This window comes from Limulus polyphemus, unplaced genomic scaffold (assembly GCF_000517525.1).
Source record: "Limulus polyphemus unplaced genomic scaffold, Limulus_polyphemus-2.1.2 Scaffold1393, whole genome shotgun sequence".
Classification (NCBI taxonomy): domain Eukaryota; kingdom Metazoa; phylum Arthropoda; class Merostomata; order Xiphosura; family Limulidae; genus Limulus; species Limulus polyphemus.
In genome coordinates this window covers 154,577-168,691 of record NW_013667003.1, presented here as the reverse complement: position 1 = coordinate 168,691, position 14,115 = coordinate 154,577, and the positions used below count along the sequence as shown (strand labels likewise).

The window sequence follows — 14,115 nt, the reverse complement described above, 5'->3', positions numbered from 1 at the left end:
GTATGTTGGATAGGCAACATGCAAAAAAAAAAAGGCAGGAGAAAAACATTGCTTAACAAACCTTAAGACTTAATAAAAAAAAAAAATTATATTTTGCATATGCAAGCATTGTAATGTTTACTAATAATCTGCCAAACTTTGTTAATGTACACTTACTAATTTAAAAATTACAGCATTAAAACTATAACAAGCACAAAATGGTTATGAGGTCAGTCTCAGGAACTGAGACTGTGCTGAAAGAATTAATAAGTCCAGCAATTGCCCTTTGAACAGCAAAAAGTTCTAAAACAATGTGTAGAAGCCTCGTCGTCCATCTATAAGCCCTGGAGTTCCTGACCATTGAGATATGCACCCCGATCCTGAAGTGAAGCATCCATGAAGAGATGGATCTCTGGATGAGGTGGCAGCAGAAGAGCACCTGTCACAGTATTGTTCTGATCTAACCACCATTCGAGATTGAAGATTATTATCCTGAATAAGGAAACTGGGGAATCAAGTGCATCACTGTTCATGATCCATTGGTCGCATAAAGACCACTAAAGGGATTTCTTGTGTACTTGTCCCAAAAGAATGAGGGATTTGAGTGATGTCCACATCCCCAAAAGAGAAAGAACCATCTGAACAGTGGGAGAAAAAGAGATGAGTAAGACTTGGACTGCTTGCTCCATAGCTTGGAACCTGATGGTAGTGAGCTCTGCCTGAGATACATGTTGAAAAAGATGCTCAGACTGATGATATATACTGGTGGAGTGAGAATAGATTTCTCAGCTCTGATAATGAAGCCTGCCTTGGTTGCTTTTGAAAGTAGGATTTGGGTGTGATGTTTTGCCAATTGATGAGATGGTGTCAGCAGTAATCAGTCATCCATGGAATGGTGTGTGCACAGGCCTAGGGAAAGGAGGTGAAGAGAAAAAACTTGGTGCTGATGTTAGTCCGAAGATCAGAGACCTGAACTGCAGCACCTGACCCTTGTGTACAAAATGCAGATAGTAGTGGGATATGGCTGCTATGGAAATATGCAGATAGGAGTCAGTGTCATCGAACTTGAACATCCACAATCCAAGTAAAAAAGGGTCAACACAGAGTGAGGAATGATTCCATTGTGAACCTTGGAGGAACTAGGAATTGATATAGACAAGAAAGATAGATGACTGCAAGTCAATCTCCTGTCTTTTTGGGCACAACAACCAGATGGGAATAAACATCCTGGAAGAATTGACATGACTCTTTCCACCACCCCCTACACCAACAAAACTCTGATAGCCCTAGAACAAAGTTCCAAAATCTGAGTATGTGCAGGAGGCAAAAACACTATAGGTTGGGTGGATAATGGTGATGAAGATTTGAACTGAATGACTAATCCTGACTCAAAGACCTGTTGTGCCCATGAATCTGTGGCTAAGGTTTTCCATACATCCAGAAATTCTCGAGGCTGAGCCCCCACAGACCCCAAAGGTAGACAATAGTCACTGCCACCAATGGTGGTGTTCCGACTGAGTGAAGGAATCTCATGGATATGGACGGAATCTATTCTGGTTACCAATGGACTGAGGGGCTGATGTCAGGGGTCGGGATCCTCGAATAGAGGCAGAACTACGATCCCCTGTAGGAGCCGAGGAAAGTCTAGATGCTAATGACAGCAGGGATGAATACAGAAGCTGACAATCAAACCAATATATGTGTGATAACAATCGTCCCAAATTCATCATCAAATTGACATGGTGATCCTGAGAGTCTTCTGACAAAAGTTGGAGGGAAAATAAAGATCTTAGGGTGAGATGAATCCTAGAATATTGTGATCTATTCAGGTTGACTACAGACTCTATTCTAGAACCCCAAATTTCCAGGAGCAAATGTGTTCTTTGAGAGTCTAAATATGCATCCACCTGGTGGTGGTAGGCTAAATCACAACCATGGCGGATAAGGCATAGCTGTCCCTTCACATAGCTGAACAGTAAACCTCCCTGCATGAACCACAATGTCAGAGGATGGAGGGAAACTAAGTACTCACTCCATACCTTTCAGCTATCAAGTAAGGTGCAGGCTCAAAAGTAACTGGGAAAAGACCCAAAACGTTACACATTCGATGAACAAACTGAAAAAAAGAGGCCTGACATGGCTGATACAAAAGTGGCCTCCTGAAAAGTTAATAGAATAAAGTAAGGTGCAGGAAAAAGGGAATCTAAGTTCTCTCCAGAATGTCCAGGATCACCCTCAAATGCAGCCTCAGAGACCCCTGAAGAAACCACCAAACCAAATATATATCTCTATCTCACTATGAATAAGGTCACTGACAGTCTCAACTGAGAATGTTGAAGTCTAGAATATTGGGGTTGTAAACTTTATTAGTATATTCAAAAATATTTATTTTGATGAATGCTAGAGGGAAGGCATTTTTAATCTAGTATTTTTTTATATTGATTATCCCATCATGAAAATTACAATAAGAGCTGGTATGTTTATACACTCTATGAATTAAAATGCTTATCAAATTCATTTTGCAGCAATGAGGTATTAATGTACTGAAATGACAGTACATACCACAAAATGTTGGTTTGTTCTAATATCTATTTTCAAACCTGTTGTTCAGGATTTGCATGAAAAAATTCAAGGATTTTCTTACACACTTTCTTTCAGGTTTCATATTACCATGAGACCATGAAAGCAGAACTCACACTATCATGAAGGCTGCCATTTTTAACAATATAATTATAACTGTGCTCTATATTGACAACTGGGTACATAGTAGTAATGTCTGAAACTTAACTTGGGAAATGAATTAAAACAGTATTCAGAAAAAATATTTGAATAATTCTGATTATTCAATGAATATAATATATGTATCAAAGAAGCATCAAAGAATAAAGAATTCACACTATCATAAGTTCAGAATAATTTTCACTAACATAAATGACTGTTCTATGCAAGTGAAGATGCATTTCCCAGTCTGAGTCATGTTTTAAGTATTTTTTCAATTTCTTCCTTGACCTGATCCAATCTGGCTTGTTTTCCTTAGTGCCCATTCTGAATAGATTACATTTCACTGTATATTCCCTCTGCTGTTGCTGCTGCTGGAGTTTCAAGGGTTTGTATGTTCAAGCAAAATCGTTTTTTCTCTTTTTTTTTTCAGTTCATACAGATTTTCTCGGTTTTCTGCCAATTTTTGTTTTTTGTTTAGATTGTGCCTTTTCTGTATCCAGGTAATCTCCAAATGCCTTTCTTGCCCCTTCCAAATACATAATTATCTGTGGTGCGATCTGGACTTGTAGCAAACCTCCAGCATGCTTAATAGCATCATAAACAAGTCTTTGTGATGTGCATAACATTTCATTCTTGTTTTCAACTGTCATCTAGGAATTTACTGAGAAACCACTCTCCACACTGGCTTGTCCATGTGATAAAACTAAAAGGAACTTCACCATACTCCACAAACTTGGATACTTTACAGTGTACTTTTCCAAAAACTTACTTAATCTTTCATTCTCCGAGTTGAAATCACAGAATGTACTGAAATTTATCATCACCTATTGTCAAGAAATGGAGCAAGTTGTCTTGTGATTCCATCACAGTGTTCTTCTTCAACTCTGTCAACTTCAACAAAGGAATTGAGGATTTTGTTCAGTTCCTTTTAGAATGTCAAACTTTGTAGCAGCAAGACTTGCTGGGAAAAAACAGGTAGCATTTCTTACTAAAGTTGATCACAATGGGCACTACACACTTCTTGGTCACTGCAATTAGTCATGCTCTACACTGTATTCTGGATTCTAATTTCTGTTTGTCACTTAATTTTAGTTGAGAAAGAAACCTTGTTGCAGGAAATCTGATGTCAATTTTATTGTAAGCCAAGAGATCATCTTCCTGCAATTTATATAAAGCCAATTTGGCCTTTGTATTTAAAGTTTTCAGTATATCTGGTTTTACAATATGATTAAGCCCAGTTTTCACCATGATTTGGACTTCATCACCCAGAAGGGGAATCATGGGCTTGTCCGATTGTATTTTCTCAAGATAGAGTTGCACATCTTTTGCTGTCAGTATGAAAAACTGTAATTAGGCTACAGTCAGTATATCACTACAAGTTTCTTCAACGCTTGTGAAGACCTTGCAAGTTGGTGTAGTATATTTTTTGTCTTTCTTTAGTCTCTACATATTACTTCATGTGTGGCAATACTTCAATGGCTTTTTTTGCAATGTTAAAATTTCCCACCCACCTGTGTGGGTAAAGCTTCAAGAAGTAAAGGTCATTCTCAGTAATTTCTCTAAAATCTTCTCTCTATGTGGATGAATCCTTCAGAAGTTAGTAGAAACTGCATAATGTGCTGTCATAATCCCATGATGTGGCACAACACTAGCTCTGGAAGTGCTGTGCACATTGTGCAAACTACATATTCAATTATCAATCCTTTTTTTTCCAATGACACTTCAAAGAACTTCTTTTGTGAAATCTCTGTAAAACTTGTGATTAACATTTGGTCCATCCATCGAGATGTGAACCAACTTCTTTAGGTTGAGAGTTGAGGTTAATTTCTCAAAATTAACACAATCATCTGCTCTTCCATGACCCATGAAAGCAATGTTCAAGTATCTGGTACAAACAGTGTTACCCTGATCCATAAGTTTTACATGTAAATTCATTTGTTAGATTGGAAACTGTCATTCATAGACTCATCAAAAAGAAGTACACATACATCAACATCTTAAACAGTATCTGTAAGCAATTCCTTGAAATATGAAGCAAGACCATGATTACATGTGTAAGCAGTTTTCTTTCACCACATGCATATGACTGTGTAATAGTGCTGTCTATAAACATGATTGAGAATAATGAAGTTTTTTACAACTCTTGAACAAGTTATGATCCTCTACTGTTTTCAAAGTCCATAAGATTTCTGTCTTACAAGCTGATTCTGAAACAAATAACTTTTTTGAAAATGTACTGCAACTGGGGCTTTGAAGCTGAAAAGAAATTAAAAGAAATCAATTAAGATAACTGCATATATATTATATATTAAAACTACACTTCTTGCTACAGATGCCAAAGTCTAAAATATAAAGCTTTGTTAAAATTATGCTATGTCTGATGTCTAGTCTGTGTTCTTACACTGACAAGGGCTGATTGCTATTAAGAGTGACATTAGTGTGTGTTATCAACCTGTAGCATCATAATCAATTAGATACAGACTATTTTAATAAAAAGCCTATTGGGTTACTTTTTCAAGACATCAGAAATGTATTAGGTCTAAGCACAAGTGTATGGTACAGGTTGATTTATTGATACAATATATAAATTATTATTATTATTATAGAGAAAAAAAGTTTTTTTTATAATCTATATCACCACTGACTGGTCATGTATAAAAGAGACTAGAAAACACCACTGAAAAATATTTAAAATAGATCTTTTCAAAATAAAATGAAAATAAGTTATTCATCTACCAGGCCTAACAACAGTAGATTAGAATGATCATATCTATTTAAAAATGACAACAAACCATTAGATCTAGACCTATTAATGTAATCAGCCATGCATGGGTGAAAGTTGTAAAATTCTCTGGAAACCCATCTAAATGACATACTTCACTTCTGATTGGCTTGTGTTTGGTAGGAACTCATAAATTATGCATAACAATGCAAGTAGCTAAAGACAGCAGTCTAGCAAGTGACATAATACATATTTATAAGCTCATAATTCATTTGCATTTATGTCTACATAACCTTACTACAGCACAACCTGCACAAGCTAGTCCTAGATCTACCTGTTATTGACAAAACAAAACATAGATCTGCTGCTATCCATGGACTACAGAAGGAAACGATTATCAACTTATCAACTAATGCAGTCTACCATGATAACACTGAATTACTTTCTCAGACTTAGATCTAGTAAGCTATGTCTGTGGCTAAACCATAAATCAACAATGACCAAGACTGATTTTTTGAAATCTTTCACCCATACAGCTATGATTTTCTAATTGTATGAATAACATCATAAACCTACCTGTTGATTTTTGGAGACATGCTCTGTATTTTGATTGCCGATTGCAGAACTTTTAGTGGAACTTCTCTCAACAAAACTGAAAAGTCCTTCATTTGATTGCTTTGAAATTTCTGGAGACAAATTATTTTTGGACTTGATGTGAATTTTCAGCACAGTCTCACCCACAGCAACAATGTCAAAACTCTTTTGACACATTGTGCATCATGCCTTGTGTTCATCCCCAGAATCACGAAGCAGCCAGTTTTTGTAGAAATCATTTAGCAACCATCCATCATTGAACTTGCATTTACCAGGCATGGTATCATAAATGAATTAGTCTACAATATACAAGAATTCTTCTATTCATATCCAGCTACGAATCCAAAAGCATGCTCCTTTTCAGTTTTTGAGCCTGAGATCTAGCACATGAATCCACACGTGCAGATATTACATGCTGTTTGCATCCTGTTCATCAAGCATGTGTAGACTCACAGACTAATGGGTTCACTATAGGCTACATTATGGCCAAGAAGTTTCAATCAGACATAACACAGTAAACATTGTGGAAAAAGTCTATTATACTGTGCTTTAAATAAAAATGTTTTTTTAAATATCCTTACTATAATTAAATCAAAGACATATTACATGCTAGCAAGTTAGACATAACTTGCTATTATTATTATTGTTACACCTCCAGTCGTTAGTTAATTTTCCGTAAATTCGTTCCGACGAAACTTTAGCGACACAAGTCCTTTCTTAAATAAAACTGGTTTGTTCTTTCCAAATACAACTTTACAATACACTTAATTTCAACAGTCGCTCTATAACAACACTATAATTCACGTCTCACGTGGCCAACAATATTTTGTCCGCATACATTCAATTACTCATTAACTCTCCATCGCTTCGTGGCCAGTCTGAAATATACAAGACTACACTATATCTAGTAATCTCCAGACAATTCACGAAGGTTCGAGAATGACGTGGCGTGATACTAGTCACGTGACCTTGCTGACGCAACATTATATTCATTTCTTTCTTTCTTTTTTTTTTTAACAATTCAGCACATGCTGCATTCAAGGACCCCCATGTAAACCTCCCTTTCATAGGTAAGGCCTCTATACATAAATGAATATTAAATACAATGTACATAGTATATCTATATGATATGCACATGAATAATTAAAAGCATTCTGTCTAGTGTTAGCTGGTAATTCTGGGAGTTTGGAAAGAAGTTATTGCTCATCTATGCACTCTGGTGAGGTTGATTTCAGCTCAAAAGAAAAATTGAGCACTTTCAAAAACCTTTTTTGAAAATCCACAAAATTTCAGCACTTTCAAAGCCTTGAAAAAATTAACAAAATTCAAGTACTTTCAAGCACCTGAGCAAACTCTGAAAAAGGTAAGTTCGATTCTTTTCATTCTTCAACTACAAACTTGACATTCCTGTATTTAGAATTAGATAATCTTGGAACTTTTAAACATGGCTCTGTTCTCTGAATACAATAAAAGTGTCATCAATGTATCATATAGACTAGAGGACTGTAATCAATTAGCATCGCGATGAGATAAAGTTAGCTTATATCGAAGCAAGTGATGAGCTCATGGCCACACCATCAGTTTGATCATATGTCTTATTATTAAACATATAGTGAGATTTTTTTGGTCACAATTATAAGTACTTTCTTTGAGCTGATTTTTAGTTAAAACATTAACATTAGTGTTATCAGAAAATAAAAAATCATTATATAATTTGATTACTTCATCAGGTGGAGTATTAGTGTATAAGGACTCAAACTGGTGACATGTAAAGAGTGCTCCAATTTCACTGATTTGATGAAATCAGAGAAATCTAAAGAATCTTTGATGGTAAAGTCATTCTTGGTAAATGGAAGTAACTAATTTATAACTGTGTATTCCTATATTAAACACAATAGACTTGATCAGGACACCTACTTTATGTAGTTGAGGCAGACTGTATGGAATACCCACAGGTATAATTTGGCTGTATACTTAATCAGAAATAACATTTTCTTTCTTAAATTTTACTAGGAGTCTTTGAAGTTTATTTCCCCTTTGTTTGGTGGAATCTTTGTCTAAAACTTTAAACTTACTGGAGTCACTTAAGATGGGACAGACTTTATCAAGGTAGTCCACTATAGTGAAAAGTAATCTTGATGTATGTTTCTATGTATTTATGAGAAAGAGTTACTTTAATATTGTGAAACTATCACTATAGAAACTATGCAAAACAATTACATATGATGTAAAGGAGAAAAATTTTTAAATTTCATTTATCCTAGTTAGTTGCATGAATATGTTAAGATACGAATTTATTATGAAAACTAAGTTTATATATATATATACTTGTAATTCAAAAATACAGAAATTAATGTAGAAAAAAAAGCTAATTTAGCTACTCTAGAATATAACACACATCAAAAACTCTTACATTCTCAGTTACCCAAGACAATAATTCAGCAGTTAGATATAAAGAAATAAGATTAAAACCTTTAGCAACTCCATTTATTTAAATTATAAAATAAAAACTTCACACAAATATTTTTGAAAACCTCAGCTACCTATTATAATGTAAGAAATAATGATAGGAAAACTGTGAATATCCTTAATAACATATGTAATTATAAATATGTGTGCAATGCCAAAAGTAGACAAGATAAGATATAGTTATAATTTTCCTACACTGAAAATATATTTCCAATAGGTACTTACCTCCTCTCACATTCATAGCTATTTTCATTCAGTACTTACTGCCCTCTGTATGCAAAAATTATTTCGCATGACACAAGCCATGTACTTCCACATACCCCACGATTATCTTGGTTCAACTGCATCTCACATGCAAATCATCATGCAACAACCCTCCACTAACAGGAGTGCAACACACTTTCCTGATGCATGTGACTCCCTCTATTCACTATATACCGTGCAAACCAATCTATGAAAGAGGCACATGTGCACCATCTACAACTAACCATACATCTGGAACCTGATATCCGAATGACAGGAGCAAGAGATGTGCCACTTTGGGAGGTCACATCATATTCAATCTCAATCCGATAGGCACCCCACTATGCAACAGCAACCTCAGGCCACAAAAACTCCTTGAGGTGGAGCTCCAGAGGGAGAACCATCACCTTCTTCAAAATTATCCCCTTTGTTATGTGTAATCATGAGGCAAATTGAGTGAGGAATAGGAAACACATGAGCAACATGTGTGAGGACTTATATTGATTGGGCCTGCTCTATATCCAAAATCACTCACTAGGAACTGACATCCATGTGATGGTACAATGAGGGATCCCAAATGAAGGGGTGAACTGTAATGTGATGGACCAACTCCAAAGAAACACCATCTCTTTGGACAGGACTACACAGCATTGGAGTGCATTGCGAACTTCCGGATACTACCATAATGTATAAGTAATACGCAACCACACCCTCTGGATAGTCACAGAAGTTGGGCACAGCATCAACCCTCAGAGTCCACCATACAGAGATGGAGCACATGAATGTAGAATTAGCAGAACATCACCACCCTACTCTCAACTGAATGGATGTTGTGTATTTATTTAGTAGTATTAGATCACATTCAGGAGGAAACTTGCATGGTCTACTACCCCAGCAGCTCTGAACTGGAAAGGTGCAAACACTCCCATACTCCACAAGAAGAAAAAGGGAGGATAAAATGTGGTGGAGAGTCCGGAGGAATGCCAACACTGGAGGCAGTGCTACAGGTGACCACAAAAACCCTACTTTGAAAAGTAGACCACCCCTGATTTATTCAATCAAAGGGAAGGCAGGGATGGACAGCTATCCCTTCTGTTTTACCAATGTAAGTCCATGGGTTAGTACAGTCTGGAATGGGCATATTAATGAAGCAAATATATTGTGAAGGAAAAACCTACTAGTGTGGAACACCCCATCTCAACAGTGTGTGTTACTGACCATGGGAATATTATATTTTATGAACAGCATCATGGCCATACAGTGTGGATTTGTGATGTATTAAGTATACCTGAAGAGGAAACACTTGCCACAGAGTGGGATCCTGGTGATGAAAAAGGGGCATACCTCTGAAATAAATTTAAGATGTATATAAAAAAGATAACTTACCTAGTCACAGTCTTACCAAATTTGATAGATGGCAATAGAAGGAAGACGATACCTCAATGGGGAAGAAACAGCCACCCAATGCAGAAAGTGGGAGGTGAACATATGAGGAGTAGCCCACATGCCTGCTTGAAGAATTTCCTCTAAAGGATGATGGAGATAAGATGCTAGGGAAAGGTAAGGTGTCTGATCTAATGTGATGACACCTGAAACAGATTTTGGGGAAAAAAAACAAGGAGGAATAAACCAATCGAATCAAAAGCCAAACCCAAGTGGCAAATATTGAAGGAGAATGGTCACAAACAAAGAAATGTTGTCAGGGGATGAAAAGGCGGGAACAAAAACTACAAAATGAAGCCATATGGGCAAGGTAACAATGAATCGCCCGTATGGGACATAGAAGCCTATCCTACTCAGATTTAGAATAAAGGTGGAAAATGGAAGGAATGGAAATTGGTGAGAAGGAAGAATCATCTTCTTAAGCTGCCAAAGTTTTGGGAAGGAAAGATCGATGTGGAATGGTACAGAGAGCAGGAGATGTCAATGGCAAATATATCAGACCTACGATTCCCACAGTCTAATAGGAGATAGAAGTGGGTCTTAAGGGACAAGTGAAACAAAGAACAGGAGGACAAAGGTTCAAATGGAGGTAGAGTAAGGCAGTGAAGAACCACATTGACCTCACAATCTGGCAGGACCACTCGACAAGGAGGCCTATGAATCCAGAAGAAACACAACAAAAGGTAGAACACAGAGGAGGTAAACACAAAATGGTACCAGGAAAAAGTGAAAGATGTGGGATAAGGATGCTCGATATCCAGCAATGGACAAGACTGAAGTTCCATGATCGAATAGCCAAGTGAGCAAATCTGTTAAAAGAAAAATGGTGGGTCAAGAAGGGAAAAAACCCCTACTTGAAGACCAACAGTGGAAGATATTCCATGTATGTTCATAAACTGCCATCGAGGAAGTGAAAATGGAATGAGCTAAAAAGGAAATTATCCACAAAGACAATCTGGATCTCCTTGCCAAGGACCTGATAAATGTCAGGTATGAAGACAAAGGGTAAGAAGGGTAGAAAACCAGTGGTTGAGGTTGACGTAGAAGGGATGGAAGGAGAGGAAGAGGGGCAGTACAGAGTTGAAGTAGTCAAGGAAACCATGGCTATGCCAGTCAGTAAGAGCAATCAGAAGAACCTGACCAGAGTGGCAAGGATGATTGAAATCACAAAGGAAAGAAGATGGATGGGAGTTTAAACATAAAGGGATCAGTTGTTCCAATCGTGGCTGAACACACTGACAGCTAGGGCCTATGGATGAGGAACCAGAGACCATAAAAGGGGTAATGTGGAATTGTGGAAAGTGGCAAGTGCATTCAGCTGAGAACTACCCCACTGTGAGCATAGCCACTGGAAAACCTAAGGATCAAGGGACCACTCCATGGGAGAAATGTTGTCCAGTCTGAAAGATGATCCACCACAAGCATCTGGAACATGACATGCCTGGAGACTTATTCCAAGCATGTGGACCCAACAGATTAGATCTAAAGTTCGACTGCAAAGGGAAGGAGAAAGGGTGCGACCTGGGTGGTTGATATAAGCTACCACTGTAGAATTGTCAGAATAGATAGTGACAAGTCAATTCCTGATTATAGGAAGAAGCATTTGTGAACAGATTCAAATCCAGACAAGGTGGAGGAAGCAGTATACCTGCCATTGTGTTGTCTTTGTTCAACCACCAATGCAGATCATCTAAAAAGGAAAGGAACAATCGGGAGACTAAAGGATCCTGAGCAAGATCACCTTGGTTGTGCAGTTTACTAAAGAGACTGCATACCTGCCTGGCCCAAGGGGATAAGTGCTTCCATGGTAGCCCACATTCCTAAAAGCAATAGAATTTCGTGAGCAGCAAGGGGGGAGCAGCATGGGCATGGAGAACTGGAAGCTCCATGAAATAGAGTCAAAGAGAAAAAGGTTGGGCCTGACCAATGGTTGGAGTTGAAAAAGATCTCCAAATGGACAAGATATTGGGTAGGGGACAGGAAAGACTTCTCCAACTTAATAATCCAACTCACTTGAGCAACTTCAGATAGAAGGAGAGGAGTGTGATATGAAGATTCCATTTCTGAATGAGTTAAAAGAAACCGAATGTCCATGTAGTGATGTAACCACAACCCCCAAGCATGCAAAAGTGGGGCAAAATTTTGACAACCTGATGAAAAATGTATTGAGCCAAGCAAGCCGAAAGCAAGGTGCGAAACTGGTGCACAACCCTATGATGGACAAACCAAAAACAGCATCTGCAATGAGTAGAAATAGGAATTTGTAAATAGGCATTCGTGGTGTCTTTCATGTTCAGTTACAACCCCACGGAGAGAAAACTCTACCTTAATTGTGAGAAAGGATTCCATCGTAAAACGAGGAAGATCCAGAACTTGATTGAGGCAGGACAGGTTGATCACAGAATGCCAGTCCCCAGTTTTCTTGAGTACCACAAACAGACTGGAGTAAAAGCCTGGGGAAAGATGGCTGACAGGCTTGATAGCTCTCTATGATACAAGAGTCTGTACTGCCACTGACAGATGCTGACTGGTAGGAGTAGCATGCGGTAATGGAAAGGATATGGGTACAGGAGACAACAGGGTGGGGGAAAGGAATTGGATGACAAGTCCCTCTGACAAAACCTGAAGAATCCAATGATCTATAGTGAATTCCTGCCAGAAGGAAACAAAATTGGTCAAGTGAGACCCCACTGGACTGGAACCCACAGTATGGTCACAATGGGAGGAACAGTTAAAGGGTTGGAGGGTGTTGGACATGGAACAGAGGATTGTAAGGGCCCATGATGAGACAATCGGGCAACCAAAGACGAAAGAGTCAAATGTTGTCTTACACATTCCACAAGCGATTCCAAATTCTCAGGAATATCCCAAAAAACAGACCCCTGGAGAAAAGGAGCCATCCACAAATCAGAAAGGTAAGTAAATGGTAAACAAGCTTGAGTCAACACAGCATCCCTCCTCAGAAAATCCCAACAGCAAAAAAAACCCTGTACAAAGAGATAGAGCCAAGGACAATCATGCCAATGTAGAGGTAAGGAGGGAGAAGATATCCTCAAGATCCCTCAAGAGATCAGTGGAATGCCTCAGAAAGAAGGTGCATGATGGACAAATATAGCAGGAGAGTCGTATGGGTAAGAGAAAGGTGGGAAAACTGGACCTAGGATAAATAGACAGGATTGTCAGGGTCAGAGAATGAAGAAAGGGGTAATCTGATTGACTGTAAGCCAAGGCAAACTGATCATTGGCCCTTGGAGGGTGAGACATGCTAACACCAGTTCAAAATTGAGAAACAAAATTCTCAGCATGAACCCCGATATCAGGAGAAGGAGGGAAAACAAAATAATATGAGGAAGGTGTGTTATGTAATAAGGAAGGAACAGGATTATAAGAAACTGGGGAAAAGGTCAAATTAGAACAAACATGGCCGAATTGAGGCTGAAAATTCCTCACTTGAGTTTCCCCGACCTGATGCCCATGTAACTGTGCTAATAGCAGGTTGTAGAATATCTGAAGTGGCAATATTGACTTTGGTATTCATCATAAAGTGATGAAAATTTGAAAATAATTCCAATAAAGAAAGAAGAATAACTGAAAACTCTAGGAAAAAAAAAATTAGTAAAAGATATAAATGATCTTTCCACTTCATATGATAATATTAAAGAGACAAACTCGTGGTGAGAGCACAATCAAAACACATCTCACCTAATGAGAAATGATAGTTTGGTAGAATCAAATAGTCACATGCATCAGGAAGGTGTGTCACACTCCTAGTGGTGGAGGGTTGTCACATGATGATTTACATGCGAGACGCAGTTGAACCACAATAATCGTAGGATATGTGGGAATAAAAGGCCTGTGGCATGCGACAAGATTTGTGCATAAAGAGAACAGCACTGAACTAGAATAGCTATATATATATATATATATATATATATATATATATA

The 14,115-nt window shown here is 37.8% G+C and overlaps 1 protein-coding gene across 4 annotated transcripts in view; it reads right to left on the bottom strand.

The window, feature by feature from the left end:
- Window positions 1–14,115, bottom strand: part of LOC106463389 (TLD domain-containing protein 1-like) — a 146,054-nt gene that overhangs the window by 15,424 nt on the left and 116,515 nt on the right. The gene's annotated exons all lie outside the window — the stretch shown is intronic.